Source organism: Salvelinus alpinus, chromosome 36, assembly GCF_045679555.1.
Source record: "Salvelinus alpinus chromosome 36, SLU_Salpinus.1, whole genome shotgun sequence".
In the NCBI taxonomy this organism is placed as follows: Eukaryota; Metazoa; Chordata; class Actinopteri; order Salmoniformes; family Salmonidae; genus Salvelinus; species Salvelinus alpinus.
The window spans coordinates 17,817,605-17,833,332 of record NC_092121.1 but is presented as its reverse complement, the minus strand read 5'-3'; the positions used below and the strand labels follow the sequence as shown (position 1 = coordinate 17,833,332).

General features: G+C 47.9%; 1 protein-coding gene across 5 annotated transcripts in view; it reads left to right on the top strand.

Annotated features, from left to right (window-relative positions):
* LOC139565392 (RNA binding protein fox-1 homolog 3-like) overlaps nucleotides 1-15,728 on the top strand; it is a 393,289-nt gene that overhangs the window by 130,913 nt on the left and 246,648 nt on the right. For 4 of the 5 annotated variants that reach the window (XM_071385695.1, XM_071385696.1, XM_071385692.1 and 1 more), the window contains exon 4: nucleotides 3,330-3,385. The gene's annotated coding sequence lies outside the window, so the exon portion shown is untranslated. Of the gene's footprint in view, nucleotides 1-2,870; nucleotides 3,025-3,329; nucleotides 3,386-15,728 lie in introns of those variants that run through there. The other variant, XM_071385693.1, reaches the window with a different exon arrangement.

Sequence of the window (15,728 nt, the reverse complement as noted above, 5' to 3'; positions counted from 1 at the left end):
TAGCAATACACAAAGGAAAGCAAGGCAATACATGGTCTGTAATGTTGTGACAACAGGCCATCTGCCCCCTACTACGTAGCTCACAACCACTTTACCTTTCATGGATGGCTAGTAATGACTTACATTGATTGTGTCATGCTAATACCAAATCTTAAGCCGTGCATGCTTATACCTCTCCTGACCCCATATTTCCAGACTCCCTCTTTCTGTAGAGAACACACCCCTCCTCATCCCTTCCCCCCAACCATTAAACTGCATCTGAACATCAGACTTAATTGATGAAAGGAGGGCCTGTCTTCATTTATAAGCAGGCATCCACCAAACTAATCTGGGTGTGTTGTGAAGTCTGTCCTTTCCATTAAGTGGGACACATTATCTCCTAATCAAATTAAAGTAATTTAATTGTCGCCCTCCCTTGATAGATCCGGTGAAAAAAGGAGGAGAGACCTGTTTCCTGAAGGGGGATGTGTGCAGATTGAACAGGGCCTGTGTCATTACGGTATGAATTTGTAAATAACCAAAGCGTTCACTGTCATGTCTTTGCTTTGAACCTTTCCATAGGGTGAAGTTGAGTTTGACATTTGATCCACTCTCCAAGCTCAGTGTATACCCAAAACAATTGTGGCTAAGTACCTAGCTGAGGGGGCGCTAGCTATGTGACCCCATGAAAAATTGACCTCTGTAACCTACTGATCACTAGTCTCATTTCTTAATCACTACTCTGAGCTGTGTGTGTGTGCTGCAAACTAAACCACCTGTGCTGGCCAGTGTGTTAGCTGGCGGCTCTGTCCCTGCTACGTGGTTTTCAGACTGCTATTACCTGAGTCATCCTGTGATTAAGAATGGAAGTCTCTGTGTGGAATGGGGCCGGTCTGTCCGCCTCTGTCCTCCCAGCCCAGCACTGCGTAGGCCCTGGGGGGTCCCCATGGTAACCAGAGTGAAGGATACCCCCGCAGACTCTGGCCCTGGCCACCGCCGCCGCTGCCCGCCATGGGGGGATCCCTGGGCGTGTGATAAATGAAGGAGCGTGGGATCGTTTGTCCCACTGATAGAGTTTTATCCCCTGCCCTTTCAGAGCAGTCAGACCATAAAGAGAGAGCCACGGCCAAGCGTGACAGGTTAACCCAACAGTAATAGAATACTCCTAATGGTCTGGTCTGGGCCAGGGGTTGGAGCCACCGGCCACAACAGCCAGACGTCCGCCCCACCTCTATCGTTATAGGTGCTCTGGGACCACGTCGCCCACTTTGTGGTTGTCACAGAGAGAAGCAAGGACAAAGTGGGCACTTTGATGGCTTAATGGGCACTTTGATGGTGTCTTAGGGCGGAATGGAGGCGGGCGAGGGCAGGCAAACGGATAGAATAGAGTATACAAGACATTAAGACAAGGAAACGAGCTGTAGGGCGGTGAGGTAAGCCTAAAGCACATCCGGTACTTGGCAATTTTACCATATGCTTCAAAGGACTGCATTTTACAAGGGCCTTTGAATTTATAGGAATTCTACAGCAGCTGGCTGGCAAGTCTATTGTTTTTTATAGTGCCATTCATGTTGAATGATTTGATAGCGTAGCAATGCATATGAGAGGTATGAGAAAATAAACATGATCAAACACCAGTGAGCAGTCAGAAGAGATTTAGATTATTTTGTTGTCATGACTTTCACTTGAACATGCCTGTCTCTCTACGATTAATCCTCACAAAGAAAGACAATCCTCTGGGCTAGCCCACATGTTTATGCTGTAACAAGGTTGTTTGTGTAGATGTTTGTTAGCGTGCACCTTGGGTAGCAGTTAGCCATGTTTGAATATGGCTTTAATTAGCCCTGTGTATTCCAGCAGCAGCAGCTCAGAGCCCTCTGTCCACAGCCCCCACCACCACCACCACCACCACCACCACCACCGTCCGCTCTGCTGCTCTACTAATAGTGTCCTGTCCTCTCTCCTCCTCTCCTCTCCCTCCTCTCCTCCTCCCAGGAACATCAGCGCTCTGTGTGGTTAAGATAATAGCAGCTCACACTAAAGATGTTAATTGAGGGGAGATAAAGTGTGGAGGTTGGTAGATGAGGGAGGTGGGGATGCTGTGTTTGTGTATGTGGTGTGGGTGTGTGTGTGCGTGCGTGCGTGCGTGCGTGCGTGTGTGTGTGTGCGTGTGTGTGTGCGTGTGTGTGTGTCTGTGCTAATATTAAGTTGTGGTGTTCCACTACCAACTAGCCTCTTAATAAACCTCTGTCACACCAGGCGAGGTGTGATAAATCTGGAGGGATTATGATAACTGTGAGTTGTTCCTCCCTCCTTGAATCAGACAGGACGGTGTGGCAGCAGTGGGGTCTGGTGAGGTCTGTCTCAAGGTCTGGTGAGGTCTGTCTCAAGGTCTGGTGAGGTCTGTCTCAAGGTGGGCTGGAGACTCAGGGAAGTGTTTGGCCAACTGAAATGTGTAGCGGGCAGGCAGGCAGGTGGGTAGGCGGGCAGGATGGCAGGCGCTAGGCAAGCGGGCGGACGCGTAGGCACTCAATGTGGGTAGAACACAGGGGAAGCAGAGACGGAGTAATCTGACCAAGCAGCTGAAGTGACAGAAGCTACATTAATAGAGGCATATGTCTGGAGCACAGAGAGACGGAAAGAGAGAAAACAGACACTGTACCAGCCTGAGAGAGAGGGAAGAGAGAGAGCAAGAGAGAAAGGGTGAGGGGTAAACAGAAAACAGCGCCAGCCTCTGTAATTGCCTCAATGCCACTGGGAATGCTCTCATTCATTTGAAGCAGGCTGTATTCTCGCTCTCTCTTTCTCTTTTTTCACAATTGAGGGGAGGGGGGATGTAGTGGGTGGGATTGAGGTGCGTGGGGTGGAGTTGGGTGGGTGATCCGTGTGCAATCCTCAGTGTGTGACGCTAACGTATGGCGATGAGTGCGATAGCTCCCCTGTGCTGAATCTCCCGTAACATCAGCGTGAGGACCAGTCCATGGCTGTGGCCTGGGTAGAGGAGAGCACAGCACAGCGCTGTGGAAAAGTGAGGGCGATAAGGAGGTAGGCGGACTGCAGCTCAGACCTGTCAGATGTGATCGCGCACCGGAGCGCTCCGTATGTGTCTGTCTCTTTTTATATTTCCCTAAGACAGCCCACCTCTTCACGCCCCCCTCTCTTCTTTTTTTCCCTCTCTCCTCCTCTGCGCTCTGTTTTTTTTCTACCTTCCTCGAGGAATTCTTTATTTCTTTATGTCTTGTGTGGCGCGTGCGTTGGATGATGTGCCCCCTCCTCCTTCCTCTTTTCTCCTCCTCTCTCTTTGCCGCTTTCACAGCCTAGTTTTCTTTTTTTCTCAATCTTGTGTGCAGGTTGTATCTGACAGAGAGAGGACCACCGCCACGCTCCAGCCCCGCTCCAACCCACTGTGAGTATTCTTATGCTAATTTTTCATCTCCATCTTTCCCAACATCGGTTTGTCTTTTATTCTCAACCCTTCTATGTTCTCGACCGCGGCGCACTGAGAACGTGGCGGCTGCGACAGAGAGAAAGGAGGAGAGACAGGAGGAGGGAAGAGAGAGGATAAATAGTGCTGTGAGAGAAGTAGCTAGTGCTGTGTAGGGGTTTCTCTGAGGATGGTGGAATGGCTGAGGGGGAAGAGGAGGGGGCGGGTCTTGATGTGGTAGATGGTTCTGTGTGTGAATGGTTGGGATGTTGTTGACGACAGTTTGCGTGAAGCGGGTCAGCACACTGATCACCAGGGTCTCTCTTTTACCTTAACTTCTCACTTTCCATATTGACTGACCCTTCTGTTTTGATATTGAGGCTTTTCTGTTTCCTACCGTGTTCCTGTTACCACTACCGAGAGGGGTCCGCTGTTGTCATTTGAACAGTGGACATGTGTACGATAAACAGAGATTTAAGAGTAATATTTGTGTGTGTGTGTGTGTGTTCAAACAAGTCTGTATTCTCTATGGGCGATCATATGTGAGTGTATTTTTATTGTGTGTGTTTATTTATGGGTGAACCAGTGGAGGCTGCTGAGGAGAGGATGGCTCATAATAATGTCTGGAATGCAGTGAATGGAATGGCATCAGACACCTGGAAACCATGTGTTTGATGTATTTGATACCATTCCACTAATTCCGCTCCAGCCATTACCACGAGACCATCCTCCCCAATTAAGTTGCCACCAACATATGTGTGTGTATTTTCAGTCTGTTTGTAGCTGTGTTTCTTTGTCCATGTGTGGCCACATGGGAGTGCATGAATATCCATGTTCATTTGCATACGTGTGTACACAGTAGTCCTACATGTGGGACTATGTATGCACATGTTTGTGTACAGTTTATGCGTTCACCAAACGTGTGAAGTGTATTTGTATCACAAGTGTGTAGTAGAGATCAGTATGCTAGTGTCCATACCCACCTGCTGTCCTGTGTGTGTGTGATGCGTGCTATGTGTATGTGGACCAGATGAAGAGTGGGTGTTCTCTGTGTGGGGCTGAGATAGACAGTACCATTCCCCATCACTATGTCAAGGCTAATGGGCACACAGGTCAGCAGGGGTGGACACAGAGTTGGCCATGTAGACCGACGTATGTCAGCACAGCAACACCTTTCTCTCAGGCCTGGATAACAATAGGCCTTAGTGTAGTTCACTACATGTGCATACAATAAGGACTTACAGAAAACCTCTGCTTTCTAATGTAAGGAAATATACTGGATATTCAGCTGACAAAATGCAGGGAAAATTCTGTTTTAGATTCAGTTGACATTTGGATATAGATTGATCTGAAGATGGCAATTAAGCAAAATCCAGAAGCTAGGCATCTGGTGGGGCAGAGGATGCTATTGGCTGGCAGAGCTTTACCATTTTAGTCCCATTTTCACATGATGAACCCCAGAATGGATTATCTCACCATGCTAAATAGTGGCTGTTGCAAATGTGATGTATGAAAGAGGTTTGTGCGTCCTTGTGTTATTTGTCCATTTCCGTGACCCGGCTGGTGCTCGGTGATGTAGTATTGGTCTGATTAATGATGATCAGGTCTAACATGTGCGTTAACATCCAGACAAACCTGCCTTTTCTGGCCCTTATGAAAAGTAATAGTCACCTCAAATCCCTAGAACGATAGCAGGCTGTCGACGAGCGCCGCTTTCTAAAGTGAGTCGATAAAAATGAGAACCATTCCGCCAATTACAGTAGATTAGGTTCCCCTCCACCAATCTGAATCCTTAAACCCCTTATGTTTGTACAGCTCTGTGTGTGGAATGGAATTCAGCCACAAGATCTGAGCAGAATAGCAATAAAAATAAGGTAAAAAGTTCTGAGCGAAACTCTGTGGTAAAAATAGCCAGACGAGTTAAAGCACATGATAATTGACACAGTAGTGTGTTGCGCTTGGCTGTAATTAAGTGAGCAACAGAGGTTGTCAGTTGTAAGGAGGATAGAACAGTCTATCCTGGTGTATTTAACACACTGGAGCATTTATCATGTCATTCTATACTTTATAGAGGGTGCTTCTGGGATAGCCTGGCTTTCTTTGCTGCATTTATCTGGGTCTTGTGCTTCATAGCTCAGGTTAGACGTTTTGTACTGGTTCTTGATCCCAATGTACACAACGGAAAGTATGAAACTATTGTCTCCGGGGCCCCTCGGAAAAGCTTATCTTCTATTTTTAGTCTTCTCCTCATTGTAGCCTCGGTCGCATGCTTACGTCTGACGGTTGTGCCATAAAGTATCTGTGCTTCATCCCCGCCAAGCCGGCAGCCGGAGACAACTCTCACCCACACATTAGTGATCTATGAGCCATATAACACAGGGCTCTGCACTACCTCCTGAAATACAGGGGACCACAGCTGTGTCACCCTCTCCGTGTGATAGCACCTATATGCGGTGAGAGCTCAATATTAGCGTAATGCGCTAACCATTTATTTCGCATCACTCACCACCACTTATCACAGAGCTAGACACCAACCGGGACATACTGAACAAAAAAATATCCTAAAGATAAAAATCACATTTCACTAGAGGGTGTTTGTGTGACAGTGATTTATGCTGTGAGCATCCTGCCACCTCATTGAAGTGAGTTCTGGGTGGCTAAATCAATTTGTGCAAAGGCCGTCGGTGCTAGTATTGGTTTCGTGATATGATCTTTGTTGTCCATTTTTTTTAGAGGTCAGTGCAGATGCAATGACAAGGGCAAAGAACCTGAGCTCTACTCTCTGTTTCTGAGCTGGCAAACCATCCCCCACCAGGGAATTGTGGGAAAAGGAAGCTTTGGTTCTAAAGAGTATATGTTTTGTTAGGGTTCAAACCGAACGTAACGTCCATTACACTGCCAATTAATTTCTTCCCAGTCAGATCTTGATGAAATGTCTGAGGTTAGACACGAGAATGGTCCTTACATTAGTCACTGTAATTACTCAGTGATTGTGACACAGATCTCCAAGGCGTGCCAAGAGTCATGTAGTAGTAGTAATAGCTAGCTAGCAGAGAGAGGGCAGAGAGAGCGGGGGTGATAATACTATAATGCTGGTAGTGGATGGAGGAATCTGACACCAGCAGGCCAGATGTTAGAGAGCTGTGGACAGGAAGAGAATATATATCCTGTAAGATGTGTCATCATGTCACATGATCCATCCCTACTGATCCAGCCTCTTGGTCTTCTGTTCTGACATCTCACAACTAGGCCTAAATATGGAACGTAAGAAAACCGACCCACTACTTTGGAAGCTTCCCCATATGAATCACACTCAGACCAAGGTCATGAATTTGATTATACCTTGTTTTAAGATGTTATATTGAGCAATGTTAACTATTGCACAAATGACATAGGAATTGCTCATCAGTTGCCAACGGATCAACTCCATGAAATTACAAATCAGTTACTAAATCACAATCATGTATCAATATGTCAATGCAATGTTCTTCCTAGAGTATTTACAGTGTTCCTACACATCCAGTGTATTCATAACAAACGATTCTAAATGAGAGGAAGAGAAGAATGACATGAAGTAGCACTGCACCATGGTGTTCAGATGACTGTGTTGTTGTGCATGCAGAGAAGTGTAGCTAGCTATGCTTTGTGTTCAGTTTCTGAAAGGTCTTCTATGATGTATGCTATCTACTAGCTGGCTAATCAACCCCAGCTGCAAAACTTTACATTATAGGTCATAACAGGTGGGAGGGAACAAAGGTCCCACACATGTAAATCCATCCTCTCTTATCTCCAATTGCCTTTAATTTTCCTATATTGCCTGCTGCCGAGCATCATGGGAAATACGACGCTGAGACACATTTTTAATTAAGTGCAGTTTTAGCTTCATTGAATTTATAAAAACACAATGGGAGAAAAGAGAGAGGTATTTTTCCTGTCTCATTAATCACAGTGCTACCATGTCTGATACGGCGGTACAGGGAAGAGAACCAGGCTGCAACTGTGGAGTGGAATATTTCAACATCTCAGCACTGATGTGTGCTAAGCGGAGTGTTTGTCTGCAGGGGAGGCTTTGAAATTTCATCCACTCCAGACCTTTTAACTCGGCAGAGGGAATGTGTGTCTCGCTCTAGTTGGCCAATGGCTTTTACGGGGGCTCCGTGCCCCCCCCCCCCCCACCACTCCACTCCCCCTTCTCCATCACCCCCCTCCTCACCACCATTCCATGACCTGCTCTGTGTCAGATAGTTTAATGTGAAATTGCTTTTCTTTCAAATTTCCCCCTGGAAACGCAGGTCACTGCAAAATGTTACATCTCATAATGGCATGTTATTGTTGTTCTTTCATATGAGTCCTTGCCTTAGAAGTGGAGGATTCCAGTGGCATGCTAAGGTTACAGGCAGCTGTTTCTCCCCGCCCCGTTCCTGCCCGTCTCTGATTCCATGCAAAGCTTTCAGTCGTGCCCATGGTAACCCTGCTGAAAAATGTATCAACACCACTCTATGATTACTCTATACATTAGCGGGGCTTAAATTTAATTTGTTGGCAGGGCCCGGCGGTAAAGCTATGGGCCTGGTCTATCAGAGGCACTTTGTAAAGGCCCTGGAAGAGCCTCCTGGGGTGATCCTATCAGTCAGACACACTGACTGTCAGCAGACACGCTCTGTTAGTCAGCAGCACTGTGGCCCTCCCAAGCCCAGACGCTGGCGCTCAGCGCTCCACTGGGGCAGGGCTGTGGGCATCGTGGCTCCCCACTTTTCAATCAAACACCCAGCCAGGACCACGACCTCTGGCCCCCTGTTGAAATGGATGCTCTTCAACAGGTGATCCAACAGACAAGACTATATACCCATAGCAAGGCCACAGCACCAGTAGATACATATAGTACTGTAATGCTAGCACAGAACACTTATTATGTTAGCAAATCCTGAGTATTTGACCTTAACTATGTACGGTCATTAGCCTTGATGATTCACCTGAATCTAAAGCTACTGCTGATATCTCTTAGGTGGCTATAACATGACCACATACATACTTCACATACTGTGAAGGAGAAGGTATGTCTAACTGTAAAGGGTTTCACTGAAAATGTCTAATGTGTTGAGACCAAAAGCCTTTTCTCCCCAGCAGTCAAGGAGAAAGGGTTGTTGCTAGTTGGTGTATATATGCATTTCTCTTGCCTTTTGAAATGTGTAGCTAGTATTTTTAGCTTTGCATTTTCATCTCCCTGAATGGCTGGCAAAATGGCTTGAGCTCAGGCCTGTCTAGGCTGCTTTTATCAGAGCTCACAGTACAGGCAGAAAAAATGTATGTTTTTAGAGGTTTTCCCAGGGAGAAATGTTTCAACTGGTTACAGAAAAATAACAAGAAGCACTTACACTGCTGTGCGGCTCTAATTGGGATCCATTTTCATTTCAAACCTTTTTAAATATCTGGAATGGAACACGCACTGTAAAGTGCTTTACAAATCTTCCCAGATACATTACTTTGACCTCAGATTGGTTCAAGGCATATGTGTTCATAATGTGTACCTTGGAACATAATAGCCCAGCTCCACCATTCAACACAGAACCATGTAGTGGCCCTCACTCACAATATAACGTGAGACGGGAGTCAAAGGTTGACAATGACTTTCAGTTCTACCCGACTTTAATGAATAGGGAAGAAGGGACATGCATGTATCTGTGGAGAAATGCAATTTTCGATTTCATATTTCATGTTTGATAATCTCCGTGTCAAAGCAAACTAACCAGATTACTCACCTGTTACCTTACACTCGTAGGAAAAAAATTGCTATCTAGAACCTAAAATGGTTATTTCGCTGTCCTCGGTAGGAGAACCCTTTAAATAACCCTTTTTGGTTCCAGGTAGAAAGAATCCTTTTGGATCAAAGTAGAACAATTTTGGGTTCCATGTAGAACCCTTACCACAGAGGGTTCTACATGGAATTTAAAAGGGTTCTACCTGGAACCAAAAAGGGTTATCCTATGGGGACAGCCGAAGAACCCTTTTGGCACCCTTTTTTCTAAGAGTGTAAACTGAACCATTCATTAATTCATTTGTTTGATCAATTAATGGCACCTAGAGGACGCAATGGGGACACATCCGTCCCCCAGTGACACGTGAAATATAGACTGATAATGCCTCTGCTACTTCCTTAACACTGCTCTCCACCACCTCTCTGTCTGACAGGCTGGCCTACCGCATGTATTATAATTTTTTTTATTTTTTTTTTATTTCACCTTTATTTAACCAGGTAGGCTAGTTGAGAACAAGTTCTCATTTGCAACTGCGACCTGGCCAAGATAAAGCATAGCAGTGTGAACAGACAACACAGAGTTACACATGGAGTAAACAATAAACAAGTCAATAACATGGTAGAAAAAAAGAGAATCTATATACAATGTGTGCAAAAGGCATGAGGTAGGCAATAAATCGAATAATTACAATTTAGCAGATTAACACTGGAGTGATAAATCATCAGATGATCATGTGCAAGAAGAGATACTGGTGTGCAAAAGAGCAGAAAAGTAAATAAATAAAAGCAGTATGGGGGGTGAGGTAGGTAAATTGGGTGGGTAGTTTACAGATGGACTATGTACAGCTGCAGCGATCGGTTAGCTGCTCGGATAGCAGATTTTTAAAGTTGTTGAGGGAGATAAAAGTCTCCAACTTCAGAGATTTTTGCAATTCGTTCCAGTCGCAGGCAGCAGAGAACTGGAAGGAAAGGCGTCCAAATGAGGTTTTAGCTTTAGGGATGATCAGTGAGATACACCTGCTGGAGCGCGTGCTGCGGGTGGGTGTAGCCATCGTGACCAGTGAACTGAGATAAGGCGGCACTTTACCTAGCATAGCCTTGTAGATGACCTGGAGCCAGTGGGTCTGACGACGAACATGTAGCGAGGGCCAGCCGACTAGGGCATACAGGTCGCAGTGGTGGGTCGTATAAGGTGCTTTAGTAACAAAACGAATGGCACTGTGATAAACTGCATCCAGTTTGCTGAGTAGAGTGTTGGAAGCTATTTTGTAGATGACATCGCCGAAGTCGAGGATCGGTAGGATAGTCAGTTTTACTAGGGTAAGTTTGGCGGCGTGAGTGAAGGAGGCTTTGTTGCGGAATAGAAAGCCGATTCTTGATTTGATTTTGGATTGGAGATGTTTGATATGAGTCTGGAAGGAGAGTTTGCAGTCTAGCCAGACACCTAGGTACTTATAGATGTCCACATATTCTAGGTCGGAACCGTCCAGGGTGGTGATGCTAGTCGGGCGTGCGGGTGCAGGCAGCGAACGGTTGAAAAGCATGCATTTGGTTTTACTAGCGTTTAAGAGCAGTTGGAGGCCACGGAAGGAGTGTTGTATGGCATTGAAGCTCGTTTGGAGGTTAGATAGCACAGTGTCCAAGGAAGGGCCGGAAGTATATAGAATGGTGTCGTCTGCGTAGAGGTGGATCAGGGAATCGCCCGCAGCAAGAGCAACATCATTGATGTATACAGAGAAAAGAGTCGGCCCGAGAATTGAACCCTGTGGTACCCCCATAGAGACTGCCAGAGGACCGGACAACATGCCCTCCGATTTGACACACTGAACTCTGTCTGCAAAGTAGTTGGTGAACCAGGCAAGGCAGTCATTAGAAAAACCGAGGCTACTGAGTCTGCCGATAAGAATATGGTGATTGACAGAGTCGAAAGCCTTGGCCAGGTCGATGAAGACGGCTGCACAGTAATGTCTTTTATCGATGGCGGTTATGATGTCGTTTAGTACCTTGAGCGTGGCTGAGGTGCACCCGTGACCGGCTCGGAAACCGGATTGCACAGCGGAGAAGGTACGGTGGGATTCGAGATGGTCAGTGATCTGTTTGTTGACTTGGCTTTCGAAGACCTTAGATAGGCAGGGCAGGATGGATATAGGTCTGTAACAGTTTGGGTCCAGGGTGTCTCCCCCTTTGAAGAGGGGGATGACCGCGGCAGCTTTCCAATCCTTGGGGATCTCAGATGATACGAAGGAGAGGTTGAACAGGCTGGTAATAGGGGGTGCGACAATGGCGGCGGACAGTTTCAGAAATAGGGGGTCCAGATTGTCAAGCCCAGCTGATTTGTATGGGTCCAGGTTTTCCAGCTCTTTCAGAGAGACATCTGCTATCTGGATTTGGGTAAAGGAGAAGCTGGGGAGGCTTGGGCGAGTAGCAGCGGGGGGGGCGGGGCTGTTGGCCAAGGTTGGAGTCGCCAGGAGGAAGGCATGGCCAGCCATTGAGAAATGCTTGTTGAAGTCTTCGATTATCACGGATTTATCGGTGGTGACCGTGTTACCTAGCCTCAGTGCAGTGGGCAGCTGGGAGGAGGTGCTCTTGTTCTCCATGGACTTTACAGTATCCCAGAACTTTTTGGAGTTAGAGCTACAGGATGCGAATTTCTGCTTGAAAAAGCTGGCCTTTGCTTTCCTGACTGACTGCGTGTATTGGTTCCTGACTTCCCTGAACAGTTGCATATCGCGGGGGCTCTTCGATGCTATTGCAGTTCGCCACAGGATGTTTTTGTGCTGGTCGAGGGCAGTCAGGTCTGGAGTGAACCAAGGGCTATATCTGTTCTTGGTTCTGCATTTTTTGAACGGAGCATGAATGTCTAATATGGTGAGGAAGTAACATTTAAAGAATGACCAGGCATCCTCAACTGACGGGATGAGGTCAATATCCTTCCAGGGTACCCGGGCCAGGTCGATTAGAAAGGCCTGCTCGCAGAAGTGTTTTAGGGAGCGTTTGACAGTGATGAGGGATGGTCGTTTGACCGCGGACCCGTGGCGGATACAGGCAATGAGGCAGTGATCGCTGAGATCTTGATTGAAGACAGCAGAGGTGTATTTGGAGGGCAGGTTGGTCAGGATAATGTCTATTAGGGTGCCCATGTTTACGGATTTAGGGTTGTACCTGGTGGGTTCCTTGATGATTTGTGTGAGATTGAGGGCATCAAGCTTGGATTGTAGGACTGCCGGGGTGTTAAGCATATCCCAGTTTAGGTCACCTAACAGAACAAACTCTGAAGCTAGATGGGGAGCGATCAATTCACAGATGGTGTCCAGGGCACAGCTGGGAGCTGAGGGGGGTCGGTAGCAGGCGGCAACAGTGAGAGACTTATTTCTGGAGAGATTAATTTTTAAAATTAGAAGTTCGAACTGTTTGGGCATAGACCTGGAAAGTATGACAGAACTTTGCAGGCTATCTCTGCAGTAGATTGCAACTCCTCCCCCTTTGGCAGTTCTATCTTGACGGAAAGTGTTATAGTTGGGTATGGAAATCTCAGAATTTTTGGTGGCCTTCCTAAGCCAGGATTCGGACACGGCAAGGACATCAGGATTGGCAGAGTGTGCTAAAGCGGTGAGTAAGGCAAACTTAGGGAGGAGGCTTCTGATGTTGACATGCATGAGGCCAAGGCTTTTTCGATCGCAGAAGTCAACAAATGAGGGTGACTGGGGACATGCAGGGCCTGGGTTTACCTCCACATCACCCGAGGAACAGAGGAGTAGTAGGATGAGGGTGCGGCTAAAGGCTATCAAAACTGGTCGCCTAGAGCGTTGGGGACAAAGAATAAAAGGAGCAGATTTATGGGCGTGGTAGAATAGATTCTGGGCATAATGTGCAGACAGGGGTATGGAGGGGCGCGGGTACAGCGGAGGCAAGCCCAGGCACTGGGTGATGATAAGAGAGGTTGTATCTCTGGACATGCTGGTCTCAATGGTTGAGGTCACCGCATGTGTGGGGGGTGGGACAAAGGGGGTATCAGAGGTACGGAGAGTGGAACTACAGGGTCCATTGCAAACCAAAACAATGATAATGAAAACTAGCCTGAACAACAGTATGCAAGGCATATTGATATTTGAGAGAGACATACAATAAGGCATAAAGTGATTGCAGGTCTTGATTGGGAGAGCTAGCTAAAACAACAGGTAAGATAACAGCAGCAATAACAGGGTGCTAGTCTAACACAGCAACAACAGGTAAAAATGGCGACGACTAGGCAGAGAGGGTCGGATTAACTACACACAGATCCTGAGTTAAAGCACAGAGCCGACAGATAAAACACAAATAAACAGAATGGAGTACCGTGAATTAATGGACAGTCAAGCATGCATCAGCTATGTAGCCAAGTGATCATAGTGTCCAGGGGGCAGCCGTAGATGGAGCAGAGGAGGCCTCCACTAAGCTAGCACGCGGCGTTTAAAGTTAGTAGCCCGGGGGGTGGTCTGCTCAGACGGAGGGGGTCTGCTCAGACGTGGTTGTGTCGACAGAGAATCCAAGCCAGATGGCGATGGCGAAAGAGAGGTTGTGAATTGTAGAATTGTATTTGCTAACTGGTGCTAGCTTCGTGGCAGTGGCGCTAGCTGCGCTAGCCGCAAGCTAGCTGTGAGGATCAGAAGCAGTGGCTCAGGGATTACGGCAGGAATCCGGCGTTGTTGTCGAGAGACAGTCCGATGCTGGTAAATTGGTGAGTAATATCCAGGCTAATAACAGGGCTGGTGTCTGTGCAGAAGGTAAAAGCTACTAGCAGCGGCAAAAAAATAATAAAAAAATAATAAAAAAAATGGCTAAATTAGCTTGTAGCTGGTATTGTAGCCCAAGAATTCGCTGGTAGACCTCTTCAGCTAGCCGGCAGATGGGCCTAGCTCGAGGCTAGCTCAAGGCTAACTGGTGCTTGCTTCGGGACAGAGGTGTTAGCCAGTAGTAGCCACTCGGTTGCAGCTAGCTAGCTGTGATGATACGGTGTAATTGTCCAGAGCTTGCGTCAGGAATCCGGTGATGTGGTAGAGAAAAAGCAGTCCTATATGCTCTGGGTTGATATCGCGCTTGCAGACTGGCAGGTATTGGCCCGGTATTGAAGCTGGCTGTGTCCGAGTTGAGGGTGAAGACCGCAGCAGTGGCTAACTGACTACTAGCTAGTAGCTAGTTATCTGGCTAGCTTCTGCTTGGGGTTACGGTTCTAAAGTATACAAAAAATAGCAGGTCCGTACCACATTGGGTGAGGCGGAATGTAGGAATGTATATTCAGTTCCTAGTGAGACGATCTCCGCTCCGTCAATTAGGTGTACCTTAAAATGCTGTCTGAACTTCTGTGAGGAAAAAAGCCCCAGATTAAGATTTGCCCTAGACTCAGGGGAACCGATGAGCCCTTTGTGTGCAAATAACATTCGCTGGAACGTCAGCTCTTTCCGCCGTCCGATTCAGAGCCATCCCAGTGTTTCTTCCTCTTCTTCTGATGGCTGGGTGTGTGTTAGATCTGTCCCTGAGGCGGTGTTACAGAGAGGAGCATCTCAGCATAAATACCAGCTATCTCCACCACCACCATCTACCTCCACCACCTACCTCCACCACCTCCTACCTCCACCACCACCACCTACCTCCACCACCACCATCTACCTCCACCATCTACCTCCACCACCTACCTCCACCACCACCACCACCTACCTCCACCACCACCATCTACCTCCACCATCTACCTCCACCACCTACCTCCACCACCTCCACCACCACCACCACCTACCTCCACCACCACCACCTACCTCCACCACCACCATCTACCTCCACCATCTACCTCCACCACCTACCTCCACCACCTCCACCACCACCACCACCTACCTCCACCACCACCATCTACCTCCACCATCTACCTCCACCACCTACCTCCACCACCTCCACCACCACCACCACCTACCTCCACCACCACCACCTACCTCCACCACCACCTCCACCACCTCCACCACCACCATCTACCTCCACCACCTACCTCCACCACCACCTACCTACACCTCCACCTCCACCACCACCATCTACCTCCACCACCACCATCTACCTCCACCACCTACCTCCACCACCACCATCTACCTCCACCACCTCCACCACCACCACCTACCCCTACCACCACCATCTACCTCCACCACCACCATCTACCTCCACCACCACCACCTATCACCACCTCCACCACCACCACCTACCTCCACCACCACCACCACCTACCACCACCACCTACCTCCACCACCTCCACCACCAACTACCTCCACCACCACCACCTACCTCCACCACCACCACCTACCTCCACCACCACCATCTACCTCCACCACCTCCACCACCACCACCACCTACCTCCACCACCACCATCTACCTCCACCACCCCCTACCTCCACCACCACCACCTATCTCCACCACCTCCACCACCATCACCCCCTACCTCCACCACCACCACCTACCTCCACCTACGTCCACCACCACCACCACCTATCTCCACCATCTACCTCCACCAACTACCTCCACCACCTCCACCACCACCACCTACCTCCACCACCA